Source organism: Convolutriloba macropyga, chromosome 3 (genome assembly GCF_964194025.1).
Source record: "Convolutriloba macropyga chromosome 3, txConMacr16.3, whole genome shotgun sequence".
NCBI classification, from domain to species: Eukaryota; Metazoa; Xenacoelomorpha; order Acoela; family Convolutidae; genus Convolutriloba; species Convolutriloba macropyga.
The window spans coordinates 41,338,876-41,357,893 of NC_134470.1; the positions used below are offsets into that span (position 1 = coordinate 41,338,876).

The following is a 19,018-nucleotide window of genomic DNA, read 5'->3' on the forward strand; positions in this document are numbered from 1 at the left end:
GAGCACTCTATGACAAAAAATACATTAAATTGCTAAAAATATCCTTTTTCTAAATATTTAGCATAGATTCTAACCAGCTAATCGACTAATTACGTTTTAAAACAAGCTTTTTATTGAGTGCGGGTAGTAGTTCTCCTGATTCGATATATATTGAGTGGAAAAAACAAAATAAACAGAACATGCTGTCTAATAAAGTCGATATTATTTTTTTAACAATTGTGACTATTACTCTTGTGACTTTTTATTGACTTTATTAAGCCACTCGGATAATTGTGCCTCAGTTTTCAAATTATTGATGCTTTTTTTAATGTAAATCCTAGATTGAGTGTATTTTAATGTGCTTAGTTTATACTGTGTCTGTTATTTTTCTAGTTCATCTGCTTTCCTATTATTTGACAGTTTTCAAGTTATGAGCGATTACGAGTTGTCTAGTACTGTGGCAATGTCAGGTTAGCAAGAGGTAGTTTCGATCTACCGACCTCTGGGTTATGAGCCCAGCCTGCTACCACTGCGCCATCTTGCTATTTTATGTCGGCTATACGTCATCTTAAAACATCTAGGTTAAACTGTGAATTTTGGACTTCAGTTTTCAGTAAAATTTTTGTAAAATTTGATTCGTTTTAGCAGATTTTATGCTGTTTGACATCCTTTTTGCGTGATTTTGGGCTTTTTATTGTATTTTAATGCTAAAAAGTTGCACCACATAGCAAACTGCTCACTCTGACGAAAGTTGTATAGTACTAGTCAACTTTTAATTTGTTGATCACTTTGTTTTTATTTTGTATTTTTGCTAATGGAGTAATCTTTGTGTGTTTATGCTCTGTTTCAACTCATTTGATTTTTTCAACTGGTATTTTCAACCAATCAAAATCAAGTGTTTGATCAAAACCTAGCTTGTAAAATTCTGCAAAACTGCAAAAATACCCTGGAAATCCCCTGATAGTGCGGATCCTAATAAGCTAATTCAGTATGCGCCGATCATTACTAGCCAAATTATTGACCTCGAGCAGCTACTATGACGTAATTTTAACCCAAAAACAGATAAATTTTGCAAAATTCTGCAAAAATTCTGCAAAAATTCTGCAAAAAATACCCTATTCCTAATCTTAATACATGTCAACGGCTATAACTAATCCTAATACATGTCTGTGGCTATAACTAATCTTAATACATTGCGGCGGCTATAACTAATACTAATACATGGCGGCTATACATTATCTTAATACATGGCGGCTATACGCAATCTTAATACATGGCGGCTATACACAATCTTAATACATGGCGATATGCCCAATCTTAATACATGGCGGCTATACACAATCTTAATACATGGAGATTCTATTCCTAATCTTAATACATGCAACCTATACCTAATCTTAATACATTAAGACCGCTATACCTAATCTTAAAACATGCAAATTCAATTCCAATCTTAATACGTTAGTGAGGACCCAAATCCGGAAAAATACGCTATACCCTATCTTAATACATGGAATTCCTCACCCCCCCCCCCCCGGGGGGGACTGTCGCTCACCTATTTACTACTCTCGCTTACAAAAAATTTCAAGCAAAAACAGCTCTACCACTGGTTGTCTATTTTGACCTAGAGTCAATCATCAGTTGTTCCGGTATCATCAGTTGATCAAAATCCGCTGACTTCAGGAACTCGTGTTTTGGACAAACACATTCCGAGCGGTTACTGTTATGTAGCCATTTCACATGGAAGTCCAAATTTGGAGTTCTTTCATCTATACAGAGGGGAAGATTGCATGCAAGTTTTTGTGAAGCAAATGGAGACACTAGCAAAAGATATCTACGAAAAAAAGCAAAAACAGGTACTTCACAAGAGCAGTTGGACAAGCAAAAGAGCTTGCAACTCACTGTTGGATATGTGAAACTACTTTTTCTGCGGACAACGAAAAAATCTTGGATCACTGTCTTTTCTCAAATCAGTTTCTTGGCTGGGCTCACTCAAAGTGCAATCTACAGCGCAGAACACAAAGCTTCATCCCCATAATCGCACACAACTTGTCAGGATATGACTTGCATCATGTTGTAAAGAGTCTTCATCACTGTAACCCTAACAATAAATTTTCAATAATAGCTCAAACTGATGGGAATTATATCAGCTTTAGCTTAAGTTTGGATTAAAGATATTGTTAACAAAATACAAAACGTCATACCCATATACGAAGAACTTCGCTTTATCGATTCTCTTCGCTTCATGCAGTCGTCTAGATAAACTAGTTCAGTCTTTGCCTGAAGATAGTTTCGATATACTCGATAACCATTTTGAATACTGTGACCAAAATGATGTGAAACTGCTGCACGGTAAAGGTTTCTACCCCTACTCCTACATGGACACCTTCAGAAAATTCAAGCTAAAAATTTACCACCTAAGAAGTGCTGGATCGACAAGCTGAAATCAGGAAAAGTCACAATAACAGAAGCTGACTTCGAAAAAGCGAAGCTGATCTTCGAAAAAATTGATTGTTGAAATATGGGTGACTATCATGATCTGTACTTGACAGTCGACACCCTCCAGCTCGCCTGTTGGTTTGAGCGGCTACGAGCAGTCTGCCTGGACTCGTACAGCTTGGACTGTGCTCAATATCTATCAGCACCACACTTAGTGGGCGATGCCTTTCTGAAGATATGTCACCCCGACCTGGAGCTCCTCACAGATCGAAATCATCTTGATCTAGCAGAAGAATTGTTGCGAGGGGGTATGTCTTCAGTATACACAAAAAGACTGTTCACGCCAAACAACAAATATCTGGAAAGTTTTGATGACACGCAAAAATCAACATATGGTCTCACCATAGATGCTAATAACCTCTATGGTGGGATCATGAAGAATTTTTGCTTGCCACTCAATTCCTTCCAGACGGACACAGAAATGACGATTGAACAAATTTTGCAAACTCCAGACGACGCAGAATTTGGATACATCATCTGCGTCGACTTGGACAATCCCGACTCTATTCACGATGCTCATCAAGATTTTCCAATGGCACCTACCCGAGAACCTGTGGACATCATGTGGTTGAGTAGTTACCAGTTGGACCTTTTGGAGGAATATCATCTCCCAAAAGTTTCAAAGTGCAACAAACTGCTTCAAACACTCTATGATAAGACGGATTATACACTGCACTATGTAACGTTGAAGATTTATGAACGTAACGGCCTTAAAGTTTCGTAACGACCTTAACTGCACAAGGTGCTCAAGTTCAGACAATCAAAGTGGATGGCAAAGTATATCGAACTGAACACAAGATTGCGGCAAGCAGCAACCAGCAAAATTGCTGAAAACGTCTTCAAACTCATGAACAACTCTGCTTTTGAAAAGTGTTGTGAAAGCATGCGAAAACGAGTTAACGCTTTCCTGGTCCGAGATGAACGAGCTCTCCTCAACCACACAGATAAGTTTAACATTAAATCCTTTAAAATTTTTGATGAAAACATAACAGTCGTGACAACAGGAAGAACTTAAATAAACTGGGTGAAACCTACAATAGTTGGTTCTTCAATTCTGGATCTTTCTAAAGCATTTATGTTTCGATTTAACTACAAGAATGAAACAGTGGTTCAAGTGTGAACCTTTATACTCTGATAAGTACTCACTCACCTATGCTGTCGACTGTGATGACTTGTATGAGGAGCTGGTACGAGCAGAAGTCAGCACAGAAGTCGATTTCTCCAATTATCCTTCTGATAACGCATTGTACAACACAGAAAATCATATGGTAACTCTCAAATTTAAAGACGAACTGGCAGGGGTGGTAATGGAAGAGTTCTGTGGCTTGAAACCCAAAATGTATTCAATACAAACGAAGGTTATGTGTAAAATTTTATCTTATTAAAACAAGTTCCAGTTTTTGAAACTAACCAAATTCTTGAAAGCGTCTTTTTCAATATAATAGGAAAATTAACACCTGGATTAGGAAAGCACATAAATTAAAATATAAAATGGATTGATTGTAATGTTGTTTCAGACTGTCAGAAGAAAAGTGCAAAGGGGATGACACATGAGGGGCAAAAGCAACTAAAGCACGAGGTCTTCAAGAGCGTGTTGAAAAGCGAGGAAATAGTCCGCGTCAAAAATGTGACCATCAAGTCAGAGAAACATGAGTTGATGACACTGGAACAAAACAAAGTTGCGGTTTCGGCCTACTGTGACAAGCGGTTTTACCTTGACCCAATTAACTCCCTACCATTTGGACATAAAAATATTAGGGAGTTTGCGTTTCACAATATTATATTAAATGATTGGGATTGGGAGTCAGAAAACGAAAGCGACTTGGATTCAATTTCACAACCAACCCCGGAAAATGTGATATCTAAAGACAATAGTTTTTCTCCCCCGATCCAGGATTCAATCAGCCAGATTATTCAGAAAGTGAGCTTGATCAAAATATTGCTGACTGGAATGAACCCTACGCAATTTCCCCGCCAGTTGTTGACAATTCTTTTCTAGAACTGGAAGCTGTTGAAAGCGAAGCAAGCAATAATAGTGATATGTTTGATTTTTCTTCAAGTAATAGTCTTATAATAGAACCAACATCAAAACGCAGACCTCTAGTGTTATACAATTCAAGCAGTGAAGATAATTGAAAATTTACATTTAGTTTTAGTTGAAGTGCATGGATAAAATATATCAAGCAGTCATATAAACTAAATTCAATTTAATGTGAAAATTAAAAATTTATTATAAAAAGAAGACAATCTAACGTCGTTTTATCGTTATTCCACAACGGCTAAGAATAATTTCCATGGGGGAAAGACTTTTAACATGATTAGTAAAACCATTTTGCTGGGTTAAAACTTTGAAGCAAATTTTAAAACAGGGTTTTGGGTTATTAGAGGGGACGCAATAATTGCTGAATTTTGACACTGGTCAACTAAACGCCAAAATTTCCGATCGCATGGAGTGACACAGAAAGCAGTCCAACAAGGGACGTTTTCGCCTTGGTGGCATTTGGAATTCGTATTCTTGTATTGGGTGTGTAGGTTCTTTATAACTGTGGGTAAAATGTTGACATGGGCCCAGACTAAACAAGATTAAAGTACCCTGACGCAGACATATGACGAATTAACTTTCAAAGCAAAAGCGGTGGTAGATAAAATGGCTTCAAGCCGAAAGCGGCAAAGCAGTCAAGCAAGTAAGTGGAGGGGAAATCGTTTCCTAAGATTAGTTTCATGCATGGAAGGGGGAATAAGGAGAAAGAATTTCAAAGTGTCCCACCCTGTAGTTTGCCCAGGAAGACACTTGTGTCCCCCCGTAATGTTCACGAGAAGACACTTATGTCCCCCCCTAATTTGCCCAGAAAGACACATCACTACTCACATGCGGCAATTTCACTTTGGTTTTTACTGTTTTTTCGATTTTTTGGATCGGATTTTTTTCTAAATGGTTTTCCCAATGCATTCAAAGTGCATTCCAGGTCGTCTAGTTTTTTGTTTAGTCAATGAAAATTTTTTGAATTGTACGTCAGGACTTGTCCTGCTATGTTTTTTTTACTTGGTCAAACATTTTTTTTTTTGCTTTACCTCATTTTGCCGCTCTTTCGACATTTTGCGTGAAACCCTTTTGATTTCTCTAGGCTACTTTCGCTCTTCAGTCCTTCTGCTCAAAGTCCTTTTAAACAGCAGCTGCTCACCAAAGCATTTCAAAACGAAGAGAGTCAGTATTAAGAAATCAAAGTCAGAAATGGAAACGGGATAAACCCATAAAGCCCCTTTTTAGATGCCCGGTACTTGAACTTTGTTCTCATAAGTTTTAGTTACTATCTATAGTGCTTATTGGTATTGATACTAGACCCTGTAGCCTCTCACTGAGAGACATGGGTATGTTCAGCTACAAAATGACATCAAAATCAATCGCACTTAATGTTTTTGTACAAAAATCAGTTTGTTGATATTTTCTTTTCTTTCAATCCCAATAGAGTTATGGGAATCAACGGCGGCTATTTTCCGGCAATCTGCCGGTTATGTTTTGATAGTGCGATGCGGTGTGCCTTGCAATTTATCTGCCCTATTTATTACCCCCACTCAGGCTGTGAGTGCGCGTCGGGGATTCGACGCAGTTTTTGAGAGGATGTGGTGATTAAGATAATTATGTTCAAAGATTGCATTGTGTCGAAAAAAAAGAGAATCGACTTTTTTTGATAATTGTCACATATTCGTATGTGGTTAATCGACGCTCTCAAGCGAGGTTCTTAGCAATCATATTAGTCCTGTTGGTCTTTTTGTGCGATTTTTCGCTTGACCGATTTATCGTCTGACCCATTTGACTTTTCATTGTCAACATCGGGATAAACATGTGGCGACCAGTGGGCATTGAGTTCTCTTAGAGCCTTTCATATCACTATTCTCCAAGTATACGATTCATAGAAACTGTTATGGAGACTTACTCTTATGGTGTGAAGGGCGGTTCTTAGAGGATGCCCCCCACAACAACCCCCTAATCCCCACCCCTGCAAATATTTTAGGCCGTAAGTGCCCCATGCAGCCAAAGAACTCACTCCAACCCTTGCCGCCTCTCCCCACTGTTGTCCCCATCGGCCCCCCAGGTGCACCCCACTCCCGCTGCGCTTATCTGCCCCTTCAGTTAAAATAAAGCTAGCCTCACTAAACCGTGGCTGGCTACTGACGAAACCAACCGCTCGCCGGTCGTTTGAGAGCAATTTGTGCGACCTTAGTGGGTTGTTTTTAATAGCCGCCCTCATCTTCTCAGCCGGCTATTATAGCGCTCCTATTTTTTTTTTTACTTCGTCGAATAAAAAAATGTTTCGCTTTACCTCATTTTGCCGCCTTTTCAACATTTTGCGTGAAATCTTTTTGACTTCTCTAGGCTAGTTTCTCTCTTCTCTCATTCTGCTAATAGTGATTTTGAACATCAGTTGCTCAGCAAAGCAACTCAAAATGAACAGAGTCAGTATAAAAAATTGAAGTCAGAAATAGAAACGGGATAAACCCATAAAGCCCAATTTTAGATGCCCGCTATTTGAACGTCGTTCCTGTAAGTATTAGTTACCTCTCTCTAATGCTTATTGTTATTGATAGTAGCCCCTGTAGCCTCTCTCTACGAAACAGAAGTATGTTCAACTACGAAATGCCATCAAAATAAATCGGACTTAAAAAAATGTTTTTGTACAAATTTTTTTTCAATATCTTCTGTTATTTCAATCCCAATCATGCTTATTGGAATCAACGGCGGCTATTTTCCGGCAATCTGCCGGGTATGTTTGTTGTTGCTCAAGAATCTCAGAGGAACCAATTCGTCACAGCCTGTTTCTCGAACGTTACGCCCCGTGATTCGTCACTTCGCTCCAGTTGGCTAATAATGTCATCGAAACTTTTTCGCTCGGTCTGTTAAACGACTAACTTTTACCGATTGAAGTTAGGAATATCCCCAGTGCTAGTTTTGAGATATCCACTCTACTGCTGAAGTTTGTAAGTCTGCAGTCAATGATATTTTTGTTGCTAACTTCTTGTCTGAGAAAGCTGGAGCAAATTTATTTTGCCTATTTTAAGATCTAGCAAAATGCGAAAGTCGATGAAGAACCTATTTGTAGTCAGTTCAACTGCCCTTAGTAACAGTTTTAATTGTTTGCAGCTGCCCTCAGCCTCTCAACGGCTATTATTTAGGAGCTCTTTTTTTTAATTCGCTTTACCTTTTGATCACGTTTTACATAAGTCGCGATTTTCACCTTCGACCGTAACTTACTTCACTCACTTTTTCAACTGAATGGATTTTAAATTCTTTCACGCATTGAATTACGCAGTATAGCAAATATGGTCAATGTCAGAAGACACATAGAAAAAATTAGTGATAGCCGCCGCCGGCCTCTCAACCGCTATTGTTTTGGCGCTCTCATATTTTTTACAATTCAAAGAATTTGAATTGTATTTGGGCGCGGCCTTCAAAGATTTGAATGATTTTCGAAGTCAAATGGTTTTGGTTACGCCGAAACAAAAATTGGAGCAAAAAGTTGAATGGTTTTGCGGTGTGAAATTTTTTTTGATCTAGTTTGAAGTACAGTGTGAAATGGGTGTTTGGACGAAAATTCGATTTTTTGGATGCTATTGTCGATTTGAAATTCTTCGGTTGAAATTCTTTGGACGCTATTGTTTTTTAATAGCCGCGAAGCGATAGTGGCTGTTATTGGGGACATCGTGTTTTTTTAATTCTTCGTCTCCATCGGTGATTTACGACCTGACATCTTGAAATTAAGTTTTCTATATCAGTGATTTCTGTTTCTTTGCAGTTAAAATTTATGTGCTTGACATCATTTCTGCTTTTAGGTCAATTGCGTGACCTATATCACTAAAAAGAATGACTTCTGAATTCAGTGTACCTTAAATTTTGTATTTTAGTCACTCCGAAACAGGAAGTGGAGCGAAAAAGCGAGTGGTTTTGCGGCGTGAATTTTTTCGCTCTACTTTTAAAGTTAAGTGAGAAAATGGTGTTTGATCAACAATTCGCTTTGTCTCTAGTGGTTTGTTGTTCAAACGCGGCAATTTCACTTCGATTTTTATTGTTTTTTGTTTTTTTTTGGATCGGATTTTTTTCTAAATGGTTTTCCCAATCCATTCATAGTTCGTTCTAGGCCTAGTTTTTTGTTTGAACCAAGTTTCTTTTTCTCGCTAGTAATTTTTTATTCACATGCGGCATTTTGACATTGATTTTCTGTTTTTCATTATGTTGTTGATCTGACTTTGTTTGCTCAATGAAACTTCTTCGATGTGTACCTCAGGACTTGTCCTGTTATGTTTTTCAATTCTTCGTCTCCATCGATGATTCTTAGGACCGGGCATCTTTAAATTGAATTTTCAATATCAGTGATTTCTACTTCTTTGCAGTTAAAATTTATGTGCGTGACATCATTTCCTCTTTTAGGTCAATTGCGTGACCTATCTCACTTAAAAATGACTAATGAACTCAATGTTCAAAACTGACTTCTGAATAACTTTTATGAACATCTACTAGTTGAAGATCAATAGTGTGCTTCTAAGTAGAGCCAAATGTATATGAGTCTTGAGTTTGTGATTTGGAATATTTTTTCGAAAAAAACTCTATTTGAGCCTTTTCCTTATAGAGCGTGTGTGTCTCATAAAAATGACAGTCCGAATGTAACCCAAAAAGTTGAGTGTTCTATTAAAGGACTAGTGGTTGATCTGTCTATCTTATTTCTTTAGTTGTTTTGATTCTGGAAGGCCATAATAAAAAGTCATAGTGCATTAGGTTATCAAAGTTAATTTGAGCATTTGCGCGCTGACATGAGTGTTAAGCTTTATAGCTCTGTTTAGAAGCTGAATTAAGTATAAATTTAGATTTACTGAAAATGCACACCGAATTTGAACACCTTTTGAATCTTTGAGAGAAATTTAGAAATAATTTCTGTCAATAGCGATCTCTTTTGTTTCGATCCTAATGTGCTTCAAGCGCGTCAATGGCGTTTTTTTTTCAACAATTTGCTGGTAATGTTCTTAATACATACTTTTACACTATTCGAACAGTTCTTTTAGTTAATAGTTGATCTTTAAATGTGAAATAACTGCACAAATATTGTGTCTTTAGCTGTAAAAATTTTCAGTATTGGGTTTTTCGAGTTTTCTCAATTTTCAAGTTTTTGCAATAATCACTCTTTGGAAACAATCGGGTTATTTCCATAAAGTCGACGATCTGTTAGCAGCCGTACTCTTCATCGGAGAGCATAGCTTTTCCTGTTTCAGGACTGAGTACCCCTTTAATTCTAGGTTTGTTTTTTATTCAAGCTGATATAACATGTTGAGAGCATTGGTAGACACATTTGCGAAACAAACAATCACTATGCGGCGCTGGAGGATGAGTGTAGATCTCCTTAAATTGTGCGTTGACTATTACGCCTGGTTTAGCAAACTTGTTACATATAACGTCTCAAGGTTGATATGGCTGAGAACTAAATCTCCGTCTGGTTATTGACACTTTCGCTTGACCAGTAAGACTAGTCTTCAGGTAATGCATCTTTTCAATATCGCTGAGTTGTTTTTGATGTACGTAAACAGCGAACTCCTGGTTATTATGAGATTTGGTAATCCTCCGACACCACCACTCATTACTGGCTGATATATGATTTCAGATATGCTGTTTTTTTATCGCTTTGGTTTCTTGTCTCTGTAGATTTGTCTTTCGGACTGTGACTCCTGAGCCGGGCTCGATGTGCTGACAGTCCTGCTGCTTGAAATGTTAATAGTTTTTGTTGGTGCATCACTAACTGACTTTGAGAGCACTATTTTCCTAGCATTGCCTAAATCGCTCACTGGGGCTGACAAGGCTTCCTGAAGCCGGTTAATGTTTCTGCGGTTAGGAACTTAATAATTTGTCTCCTTTGTCATGTTGTTTCATCTTTGGAGTGTCAAAGGCAATATGAGAGTGGTCGAAGAAACACAAACAGCAGCAGGAACGGCTCATGTTAACTAGATTTGAGCGCTGGAAGAATGGCGACTATGCTGGGCTATGGTTCGAAGCAGCCTCAATGAAACAAGCCAAGAAAAAAAACATGACTCAATGGAATCGCTTGCAGCACGTGCAAAATCTCTCTGCCTTCAAGGCCAATTTGGACGTGCAGCAAAAATCTTGTCTTCGGGTGGAGTGGCCCCTGATAATAAAGAAACGCTGAAAGAGTTGATGAACTTGCATCCAGCAGAAGAAGTGCACACCGAGGGAAACTGATGATTACAGTTATGCTTATCAGTTTGACGAAGCGTCTGTGTTTAAACAATTGCAACCATCCAAAATGTACCCTGAGCACCTTCTACATGCCGTAACGTGCTCAGTCCCCGATCAGTCCAAAAAATCTATTTCAAGCATCACAAAATTAGTGAATTTGGCTAGCAGAAGGCAGCTCCCCAGTTTCGTTGCACCAACTTTTTTGCTCTGCTTCCCTGTACAGCGCTGAAAAAGACAAAAGGAGGTGTACGTCCAATCGCTGTGGGATAAGTTTTTCGACGTCTCATAGCCAAATGTATTGCGCAAGAGGCCAGTTCTGAGGCTGTTGAACTTTTTTCATCCAGACAAACTTGGTGTGGCAGTTAAATGCGGTGGCAGTTAAACAATGGTGTGGCAGTTAAACAACAAAAAAGCGGGCATACTTCAAATCGACTGCAAAAATGCTTTCAATTCCATTACGAGAAGCAGTGTGTTAGATGCAGAGGGAAAATGCATTCCCGCTTTAGCCCCCTTTGCTTCGTTTTGCTATTCTCTGCATAGCAAGCTCTTTTTTAGTGCAACTCATATTCAAAGTCAAACAGGAGTCCAACAAGGAGACCCGCTGGGGCCCTTACTGTTTTCTTTAGCACTTTGGCCCATTATCAAAGAACTCGACGATAAGTTTCCAAATCTTTTGCAGAATTCTTGGTACCTCGATGATGCAATTATAGCAGGTACGGAAGATGAGCTATGTGAATCATTAGAATTTTTAGCAACTCATGGCAACGAGTGTGGCCTTGAACCCAGAAGAGACGAGTGCATGTTGTGGCCCACCGCGTGTTTTAATGCTGTTGATAGCAGGATAAAGGGAAACAGCCAATCAGGAATAGAAATCTTGAACGCAGCAATTGGAACACCCACTTTTGTTGCATCTTGTTTAGAAAAAGGGGTTAAAAACTCAGAGGAAGTATTAGACAATCTAGGCTATTTAGAGGACCCTCAGTGAGCTCTTGGAATTTTGCGTAGTTGTCTGGGTGCACCTAAATTGGTGTAATCGTTGAAATGCAACACTCCGCCCACTGAGAGTAACAAAATACTTGAAAGTTTGATCATCCCCAACGAACAACTTCTGAAAACATATTGGGTTCTGTAATCAGCGATAATTCATGTGACCAAGCATGCCTGTCAATAAGCAAAACAGGAGCTGGAGTTCGACCTTCTCTGAGCCAATTCAAAGCAGCTTATGTTGGTTCCTTATCCCAGTCAGCAAACATATTAGAACAAATTACTGGTGTGAACCCAACTCACGAAAGTAGTTTCACAGTCCTATTGAAGGATTTTAGCACTTTGGGGATTCGTCATTTTACGCAACAGAAAATTCAAGAACAGTTTGACAATACGGCTCTAACCAACCTTCTTGAAAGTGAAACCTCCACCAGGGAAAAGGCTAGACTGTTATCTCTTTCCCTACCTCAATCAGGAGCTTGGTTGACGGCTGCACCTATCCCTGCTCTTGGCTTACAACTTCAACCTAACGAGATCCGAGCTGCTCTGAAATACCGTTTAGAAATTCCACTATGATTCGGATAGGAGATGTCCATATTGTAAGTCAGCTATTTTGGACATATTTGGAGATCATGCCGGTTCATGGCGATATTATCTCTCGTCATGACAGAGTACAAGACTCAATAATGACAGCTTGTTCGTCGGCTAATCTTTCCCCTGTATCTGAGCAAAAACATATTCTGCCGGAAAACAATTCAAGACCAGTCGACGTGTACTTACACAGTTTTATAGCAGGACAACCCGCAGCCTGAGAAGTCACCATTGCGTCCCCACTGCAAGCCAGTCTTATCTCAGATGCGGCAAGGACATGTGGTTTTGCTCTAACCCTAGCGGAAGACAGAAGGATTGGGCATTTTTAACAGAAGTGCAGCGACATGGGAATCCACTGCATACCATTGGCGTTAGAAACCTTTTGCGGACTATCCGAAACAACGCGGAAAACATTGAAAAGAGTAGCTCTTTTATCAGATAACTGAGGTTTCCAGCCCTCAGGCCTATCAGTAGCCGTCAATCGCCTCACTCAAGCGTTATCAATAAGTGCCATGCGTGGCTCAGCTACAATGCTGATTGCAAGAGAATCGCGATTATGAGCCAGAATTGATGGATACTGTTGCATCCATTTTTGCCGCTATGCCCATTGAGAGGGTCAAGAAAGTCCGGTTCACGAACTCACTAACCTCAAGTGATATCGGACTCACTTTATGAGAGGGGAGCCCTTCTGTGTTTAAATGTCGCCCAATGAGTGGGGACTTCAGTTAATTTTACGAGTTTTTGTCCTCATCCATCAGCAGCGAAACTTCGAAATCACCGAAGGAAATGAATTTTATCAAAGAAATCTAATTGAAAGTACAACTGCATTCACAATTTGCTAAATCCTTCAATCACGTGTTTTTTTTCTTACCTGACCAAAGTGGGGAGAATATAAACGAACATTTCACGCGTGGAATTTTGAAATGGACAGTTGAATTTAGAGTTATTGAACTGCTGATCTGTTGAATTAATTACCATAGTTATGATAACCAAGTTAATTATAATTTACACATTTAAGTTTAAAAAAAACTTTTTCAGGCACACTTCTACTCAATCTTCTCTTCTTAGTCTTTTGCTGGATCTAACGCTTTCTGAATCGCCTACCACATATCCAGATGTTCTCCGTTTCTGTTACATCTGGCTCTTGTTGACGTTATTCTTGCTCTTGGAGATGTGATTCATCTTCTTTGTGGTGCGGTTGCAGACGTAATTCTAGTTATTCGCGTTCTTTTCCTAATTTGCTTTGACACTCTCGTATTTGCTGCTCTGTGATTTTCAAGCCTCATTGGTTCGACTTCCATCTTTCGATGAGCGAGATTTCGCAATACTATTTTTAATCTTTTTTGGTCATTAGCAGGCTTTTGGAGGATATGTCCTCGTTTTCTCCTTCAGGAAACAAATTTTGTTCTCGTACTCAGTTACTGTTTGATTTGGATTGTTTTCGCTATCTGTTGCTGATGTAACTGGTGATTTCTGGTTTCCATTCTCTGTTGTTCGCTGATTGTTTTTTAGGTCCTGATATAAATTCTCCCCAGCTACAAAACTGTTCATCAGGTTCTTTGGCCTTCAATTCCACTAGCGGGCAGTATGCTTGAACCTCAATGGATTTTGTAGCTCTCTAAGTTGTTGCGGGAGTGTGAGATTAACTTGCACAACTCGGATTGCTCTTCTTACAATGTTTTGAGCTGTCTTTAAATATGCGACTCGGCTTCAATCGCCTCACTCAAGCGTTATCAATAAGTGCCATGCGTGGCTCAGCTACAATGCTGGTTGCAAGAGATTCGCGATTATGAGCCAGAATTGATGGAGACTGTTGCATCCATTTTTGCCGCTATGCCCAATGAGAGGGTCAAGAAAGTCCGGTTCACGAACTCACTAACCTCAAGTGATATCGGGTTCACTTTATGAGAGGGGAGCCCTTCTGCGTTTAAATGTCACCCAATGAGTGGGGACTTCAGTTAATTTTACCAGTTTTTGTCCTCATCCATCAGCAGAGAAACTTCGAAATCACCAAAGGAAATGAATTTTCTCAAAGAAATCTAATTGAAAGTACAACTGCATTCACAATTTGCTAAATCCTTCAATCACGTGTTTTTTTTCTTACCTGACCAAAGTGGGGAGAATATAAACGAACATTTCACGCGTGGAATTTTGAAATGGACAGTTGAATTTAGAGTTATTGAACTGCTGATCTGTTGAATTAATTACCAAAGTTATGATAACCAAGTTAATTATAATTTACACATTTAAGTTAAAAAAAACTTTTTCAGGCACGATTCTACTCAATCTTCTGTTCTTAGTCTTTTGCTGGATCTAACGCTTTCTGAATCGCCTACCGCATATCCAGATGTTCTCCGTTTCTGTTCCATCTGGCTCTTGTTGACGTTATTCTTGCTCTTGGAGATGTGATTCATCTTCTTTGTGGTGCGGTTGCAGACGTTATTCTAGTTATTCGATTCGCTTTGACACTCTCGTATTCGCTGCTCTGTGATTTTCAAGCCTCATTTGTTCGAGTTCCATCTTTCGATGAGCGAGATTTCGCAATACTATTTTTAATCTTTTTTGGTCATTAGCAGGCTTTTGGAGGATATCTCCTCGTTTTCTCCTTCAGGAAACAAATTTTGTTCTCGTACTCAGTTACTGTTTGGTTTGGATTGTTTTCGCTAGCTGTTGCTGATGTAACTGGTGATTTCTGGTTTCCATTCTCTGTTGTTCGCTGATTGTTTTTTAGGTCCTGATATAAATTCTCCCCAGCTACAAAACTGTTCATCAGGTTCTTCGGCCTTCAATTCCACTAGCGGGCAGTTTGCCTGAACCTCAATGGATTTTATAGCTCTCTAAGTTGTTGCGGGAGTGTGAGAATAACTTGCACAACTCGGATTGCTCTTCTTTCAATTTTTTGAGCTGTCTTAAAATTTGCGACTCGGCTTCAATCGTCTCACTCAAGCGTTATCAATAAGTGCCATGCGTGGCTCAGCTACAATGCTGATTGCAAGAGATTCGCGTTTATGAGCCAGAATTGATGGAGACTGTTGCATCCATTTTTGCCACTATGCCCAATGAGAGGGTCAAGAAAGTCCGGTTCACGAACTCACTAACTTCAAGTGATATCGGACTCACTTTATGAGAGGGGAGCCCTACTGTGTTTGAATGTCACCCAATGAGTGGGTACATCAGTTAATTTTACCAGTTTTTGTCGCCATCCATCAGCAGAGAAACTTCGAAATCACCGAAGGAAATGAATTTTCTCAAAGAAATTTAATTGAATGTACAACTGCATTCACAATTTGCTAAATCCTTCAATCATGTGTTTTTTTTCTTACCTGACCAAAGTGGGGAGAATATAAACGAAAATTTCACGCGTGGAATTTTGAAATGGATAGTTGAATTTAGAGTTATTGAACTGCTGATCTGTTGAATTAGTTACCATAGTTATGATAACCAAGTTAATTATAATTTACACATTTGAGTTTAAAAAAACTTTTTCAGGCACAATTGTACTCAATATTCTGTTCTTAGTCTTTTGCTGGATCTAGCGCTTTCTGAATCGCCTACCGCATATCCAGATGTTCTCCGTTTCTGTTCCATCTGGCTCTTGTTGACGTGATTCTTGCTCTTGGAGATGTGATTCATCTTCTTTGTGGTGCGGTTGCAGACGTAATTCTAGTTATTCGCGTTCTTTTTCTAATTCGCTTTGACACTCTCGTATTTGCTGCTGTGTGATTTTCATGCCTCATTTGTCCGACGTCCATCTTTCGATGAGCGAGATTTCGCAATACTATTTTTTAATCTTTTTTGGTCATTAGCAGGCTTTTGAAGGATATCTCCTCGTTTTCTCCTTCAGGAAACAAATTTTGTTCTCGTGCTCAGTTACTGTTTGGTTGGGATTGTTTTCGCTGGCTGTTGCTGATGTAACTGGTGATTTCTGGTTTCCATTCTCTGTTGTTCGCTGATTGTTTTTTAGGTCCTGATATAAATTCTACCCAGCTACAAAACTGTTCATCAGGTTCTTCGGCCACTAGCGGGTTCTTCAATTCCACTAGCGGGCAGTATGCCTGAACCTCAATGGATTTTAAAGCTCTCTAAGTTGTTGCGGGAGTGTGAGAATAACTTGCACAACTCGGATTGCTCTTCTTTCAATTTTTTGAGCTGTCTTTAAATTTGCGACTCGGCTTTTTTGCGTCGTCTGTGTCTGTCGGGGCTTCTACCGGCCGTCGTGAACCTGCAGCTGGTTGCACTGAATCGAATTTGAATTGCTCTTCAATTGTTGTGTTTTTGTTGTGTCCAATTTTTGAGCTGCTCAGGATTTGCAGCCTTGTTCTGTAATTTACGATGCCCGGGTACTTTAATTTGCTGCCTATGATGATGCTAATTTTTGATTGGTGGAAAAACGCTTTTGTAAATTTATACAGCACACATTTAATATTTTGAATTGCAAAAAGTAGATTCGGCTAATTGCATGTCAGTTGGTTGCTTGAATACTCGAATAAAAGACTTGTAGTAGAAAAGAACGTTTTTACCGAACCGGCGCTCGGTCACATTTCCTTTCAAAGTTACAGAATTTGAGAATGTAACCACAACACAAGCACACAACAAATTTACGCATTCAAAAGTATATGAGCAGTCAACCTATGTTTGCTGCTGGTTCCACATAGACTCATCATTAACAAACTGACTAAAACAAAAATGGCAGACCCAAGTCCGCCTCATGTACATCTGGAAAGATTCTGAGGACTGCCAAACGAAAACTGACCTAAATTTGAAGGACTATTGAGAGCAAGCATTGTCGTATCTAGAATTCCTGAAGTGAATCATCAGCGTTCACGGTACCATCACTTACACTTAGCCGATAATGCTCTCAACTATTACCTCCGACTTTTGGAAACGACAAGAAACGACTTAGGTGATTCTCTCGAACAACTACGCAACCAACGTGCTGACGCTCAATTTGCCATTTAGAAGGTTTGATCCGGTGAAAGAGAAACCAGACAATTTCCTAACATATCCAACGCCTCGCCAACATCCCAATTGTCAGCGACCACGCAGCTCATATAGACCGCGCTGACGAAAGAACACAACGAATAACAGAGCAATTCATACAAGGAATGCCATTTACGTACAAGATAGTGTTGTTGAAGGAAAATGACGACATAACAGTAAACGAACTTTGCGTAATCATCAGAATTGATCAGATAAACCCCGAACCACAATACACCCCGGCATTCAACATCATCGATGCACCGAGCAACTTGCAGTGGTGCAAGCCTTAAACATAATTGCAGTTGGAATAGCATCAATGCAAGTAGCACAGCCAGAGCAACAGCGCAAGGAAAGCAACCATTACCCTCGCTATAGAAGAGGAAACTACAGATGCTATATTAGTGACCGACAAGTTACCACAATACTGGAAACCAAAATGCCCGAAGATTTAGGAACAACAACACCCGAAGACGTGGCAGCTTCCAGAGTGATCTTGGATACTACTCGAGAGGAAGGTCATACTTCCAACAAAATTACGAAAATAACGGACGCAACGGAAGATCTCCTACACCAATGAGAACATTTTGGAGAACATATACAAGCAATGAACAAACTGCCCTAGACTGTCCAGAACGTCAACCAGCATACCGCGATGGAAATATGTCATTCATTCGCCGACCAAAAAATTAAATAACCTGCATGTTTTTCTGCAATATATACCCACTAGCATGACAAACTATAGTAAAAATGTATTTTTAATATCCCTGCAGTTCGATACATTAATAATGAAAACAGTGGCATACACTCGAGCATTTAGCAGCGCCATGTCAAAGAAACATTTTGAAAAATAACCAGAAACCTTCACCGAAACGCAGAAAAAGAAACCCTCCTGACATTGACTTTTCTACAGCTTTTCTACACGTCATCCATTTTGTTTACAGTCCAACTGACTTTCAAAATTGGCCACGTGAAATTTGAGGAACAGTTCATGGTGTTCGAAACACTTTCTGCCATCCTTATTATTTTTCCTTTCTTAGAAAAAATCAGATAATCATTGATGCCCACAATAGACTACCTCAGACCCCCGAATTTTCATTTCAACTGAACCTAATGCATATAAAAAGCAACAATAAACGGAAACGTTTGAACAGCCCGAAATTGATCATGCTCAAAACCAAATCAACTTATACGCTCTCACCAGGAGAACAAAAATTCCTGGAACTGATCCTATCAGAGGAACCAGATGTACAGGAGCAAATTGGCCTAGCAGAGCCTGCCGCAAAAATTGTGAAATTGGGCTTTGGTTTCAGAAAGAACCAAACAAAAAGAAATAGGGCTTTTCAAAAAGAACCAAACAACAATCCTTCTTGCAATCATTACAACAGACGTTCCACACGACTTGAGAGAGGGTTTTCAAATTTTCAAAAGTAGCTACATTTGAAATCTTTACGCTATCTGATACCACTGCAGCCAAAACTTTCCAATCAAGCGATTCAAAGAAAACAATAATAATACACATCGAAAAGTCAATAGAGAGAGCAGCAAAAAGCGAGATATATCACATAACATTAAAACACGAAAACCTTAGCAACTGAAGTATGGGTGCTTTTATGATAGCAAATGAGTGTGTAGATTGAATATCTATTTTATATTGAATATTAAATGTAGATTGAATATAGAGATATGATTGAATATAGAGATCCGTAACTTCTCGGGTACGGTCTACGTTGATAGCATTACGCCCCTGCA

General features: G+C 39.2%; 1 protein-coding gene across 1 annotated transcript in view; it reads left to right on the top strand.

Moving 5' to 3' along the window:
* LOC142336208 (phosphatidylinositol-3,5-bisphosphate 3-phosphatase MTMR6-like) overlaps positions 1-19,018 on the top strand; it is a 192,785-nt gene that overhangs the window by 140,407 nt on the left and 33,360 nt on the right. The gene's annotated exons all lie outside the window — the stretch shown is intronic.